General features: G+C 38.2%; 1 long non-coding RNA gene across 1 annotated transcript; it reads left to right on the top strand.

The window, feature by feature from the left end:
• The first annotated feature begins 2124 nt into the window (after positions 1–2124).
• Positions 2125–3997, top strand: LOC103923726. Its single transcript, XR_663946.1, has 3 exons — positions 2125–2211; positions 2615–2976; positions 3913–3997. It is a non-coding gene; the product is annotated as an uncharacterized LOC103923726 (long non-coding RNA).
• The last annotated feature ends 4 nt before the right edge of the window (positions 3998–4001 follow it).

Below are 4001 nucleotides of genomic sequence, written 5' to 3' on the forward strand. Positions count from 1 at the left end.
CGGGCGGCTGCCGCCGGAGGGGCGGGGGGGCCCTCCCGGAGCGAGGGAAGGGAAGGGGGAGAGGCCGGCCTGCTCCCCTCTCCTGCTTTACCTTCTTCCCTGCCTTGCCTTCCGCGCCCTTCTCCATTTTCCTCTCTCTCCTCGCGGTGCTGCTCTATTTCCCCCCTCTCCACGAGGATCGGTTTCAAAACAGCGTCCAGAAAGAACAAAGCTGGGCCGGAAGAAAGTGAAACTCTCGCAGCCGCGTTTGAGTTTGTCCAGCCGGGAGATCAAGGCGGGATTTGCGTGCCCGCTTGAGGGATAGCCGCCTGTGCCCCTTAGCAGTGCTTAGCAGCCGCTGGAGGTTTGATTGCTCTTTTGAAATACAGCGATTGTTACTAGAAGGGAGAAAACAACGCGTTTGCTGTGGGTGTCCCCAAAATTCTTGGCGTAGTTGGATCCGTTAGTATGGTAATTGATGCCAGTTCGGGTGGAATGTTACTGCATTAATTGTTATGTACCGTGTCCTCTTATGACACTCGCTATAGAGTGGGGGGGGAAGCAATGCTTTTTCTCCGTAATAGTTGTATTGTAGCAAAATTCCGTAAGGACTAAATATGTGCAGCAACTTAGTGAAATACTTTTTCATAGCGAATTGAAATAATTAAAAAGTGTGTATTGCACAGGTTCTTACTTATTGCTTGGATGTTTTTAGTAAACTGCTAGCTTTCTCCATTTCTGTTTTGCCGTTTATCGTGTCCCTTTTGTGTTTATCAGCTGCGAAACATTTGTAGAGCATATGTGAGTTAGAGCACTCTTATGTTGTTAATTATTGTAGAATTTGTATGGAAGTCCCTGTAAGGTCTAGTTGTATAAAATGCAAGCATGAGTTTTCAAACTTGCTGCCTGGAGTGCTTGCACCAAAGCTGTTCAGCAAATAACAGTACCATGGGCACGATGGAATGAATTAGGACCGTTACTGTGGTTAAAAGTATAAATAGCTTCAAATTAAATTTTTTTTCTTTTTTAGTGAATTTTCTTTTCTCTTTCTGGTAGTTTATTTTACTGTAAGAACAGTCAGGGAGGACTGTTACTTCCAAACTTTTTAAAACAATGTGGGTCCTATTGAGGCTTTCACCATAAGCTTGCGATTAGATGGTACATTCTTCTTAGAGGTGGTTTCATTGTGAGATCTTGATGTTGGTTGTCGTAGTTGCCTTCTGCCGTCATTGACTATATGCACTGCAGATTCTTTCCCAACCGATGAGAAAGAGAAATGAATAGCAGTAACTCTTTCATACCACATAAATATGGTATTACATCAGTCTTTCTCATACAGGTTATTGTCTTCAAATGACATAAAAATAGATGTAAAGAAGCTGATGTGATTCAGAAACCTCTCCATTGAGGAGATGGTAGTTGTTCCAAGTGTAGTTACAGATCTGTTCAACAGTTTTGTGCTCAGCTCTCTTAAAGCCACCTCTTTGGAAAAGCTATCCTAAGGGCATGAATGGTTGCTCACTCAAGTTTTGTTCTATTTGATGTGGTTGTAAGTATTGATTATTCTATGGAAATGAGTTTGTGTGACTGGTTTATTCTTGTGCTCTTTCTTTGGATCTTACGGTTGACGTTTGCATGTTGCAAAAGCATGATCAAGAGTTACATGAGGTACTTGAATGACAATAATTCTTAGATCCTCCTTTTCACTTTCTGCCCACCTTTGCTAGTGCATCCTGCATTGAATTGACTAATACGTGTCACTTCTCAGTTTACACTTCTATTGTAGAGTTACGCTGAAGACTGGTTTCAAAATGCCAGGGTATATCTTAAGCATCCTGAGTCCTGAGTGTTTCAGAAAAGCCTAGTGTGTTGCTTAACAATGAACTGCTCAAACACTTTTTTCCCAAAAAAATGTTTTGCTACATGCATCCTCTACCAACTGCTTCTAAAAAGATGGGTGGCCATATTGATTGTAGATTTTTAATTTTTTTTTTAATTTGGTGATGTTTTGTAACACCTTAGATAGTGAAAAACCATATAAGATATTTGTGATGTTCTAGGTCTGAAGACTTGCGTCGTGAATTTGGTCGTTATGGGCCTATAGTTGATGTATACGTTCCACTTGACTTCTACACTCGTCGTCCCAGAGGATTTGCTTATGTTCAATATCCTTTCTTCAGATGGCTGATTAGTGAGGGGTGTTGAAGTTTGAAATTCAAGTTTATGTAAGAGGTAACAAATCTAAATGAAAAAGCAGTTTACTTTTGTGTTGTATCTAATAAGTGTCTTACTTATATTGTGGTGTTTCATTATTTTTGAAGATTAACTTCTCTCAATTGTTCTTTGCCTTTTTGCAAAACTTAAGTCCAGTAATATAAAAGCTTGCTTATGTCACTGAAATTAATACTATATGATTTAAATGAAAATTTATCACTGACTCAAAATTGTCTAGCACGTTTTTATTATCACTGGTATGTAAGTAAACTTGTGCTTAGCAAACTGTGGCTGGTATTCATTGTTAATTTAACAAATGGAAACTGGAATCACTTGATCAAAATCAGATTGTATAAAAAATGAGGTGAACTTCTTTCTTTAATATTGTCCCCTAATTTACTGTCCTCTGTTGTTGCCTCAGAATGTAAAGCTGTACAGTAATGGCGACCCCAAAGAGAAAGCATGAAAGAACCTTTAGAGTAGAGTTCAACAATTAAGGCAAGTAGACAAGCCAAAGACCTCTTAAGGATCAGGCTTGAAGAGAAGGGAGAGTTTGGGAAAAGAAAAAATAAAGAAAAGCTGGAAGAAGGACAAGCCATAATGGGAGACAAAGCTTCGCTTTATCTACAAAAGGGGGAAAAGGTTGTTTTTCAAAGTAAAAGATAAAGCCATCTGTCATTTTTGGCCAAGCATCTCATGACAAGTCCTTCTGACAAGCACTTAAAGAGTTAAAGGTCAAGATGAAGTTGAATGGTGGCCAAGATTAAAGGAGTCATACCTGATGTATCCTACAGAATAACAGTTTTTCTTCTGTTTGTCATGTAAGCAGTAATTTGATGAATGATTCTGGTTTAGTCCATTGACAAAACCTGTAATTTTTCTCTCGTGAGTGCTGTTGTAACTGTGGTCTTGAATGAAAGTGCATTCGTTCTTGGTTTATCAAGATATATACCTACAACATGATAGTTTAGTTTTTGCATAGATGATGCTGATGATGAACTGAGTTGCTGCAAGGAGAAAGGCAATTCGTTCTTTCAGGTCACGTAGCTGGAAGAAGGTGTGTGACTTACAGTAGTGGTCAATCTTGGGGATTAAAATTAGTAATGTCTGTGTTACTGAACATCTGACCTGACTGATAGCATAGGGGTTTTAGTGTATGCTTTTATCTCAGACTGTTGAAGGTCTGTATACATGTCCATGGCATTACATAATTTAAACTTAAAGTCAGTTGGTGAAAAAAAGGAAAGCTTTATCCCAGTTCTAAAATTAATAGACACATGTTGATTTTTACTGTTGGTATGCCTAACATAATTTAAGAACTAGGGTTTAATTTTGGTAAAGTCAATGTAGTGGAGAGAACTGAATGACCATTAACAAATGTATTTTGAAAAGGATACCCGTTTTTTTCTTGCATAAGTACAAGTGGGAGAAGAAAAAAGTTAGAGTATTGCATAGCAACTGCTTGCTGATGGATAAGCTCATGGTCGTATTATGAGATTTTAATTTTGTTATAGGAGTTCTCAGATAGCTGGTGGTTAATTAAAGAAAAATAAATTTACTAGTGTGTATTGTAGCATGACCAAAAGAACTTTAAAAAAATAAAAAACCCAACAAAACCCTGTAAAATTAGAAAATAACTGATTAATTTTTTTTATTTTAAATACCAAATCTGTAAACTACTCAAATTCCCAAGTACCTTAACACTCACCACATTTGAAGATGTCCGTGATGCAGAAGATGCTCTCCATAATTTGGATCGAAAGTGGATTTGTGGTCGGCAAATAGAAATCCAGTTTGCACAGGGGGAT

Source organism: Pygoscelis adeliae, unplaced genomic scaffold (assembly GCF_000699105.1).
Source record: "Pygoscelis adeliae isolate BGI_AS28 unplaced genomic scaffold, ASM69910v1 Scaffold359, whole genome shotgun sequence".
Lineage (NCBI taxonomy): Eukaryota > Metazoa > Chordata > Aves > Sphenisciformes > Spheniscidae > Pygoscelis > Pygoscelis adeliae.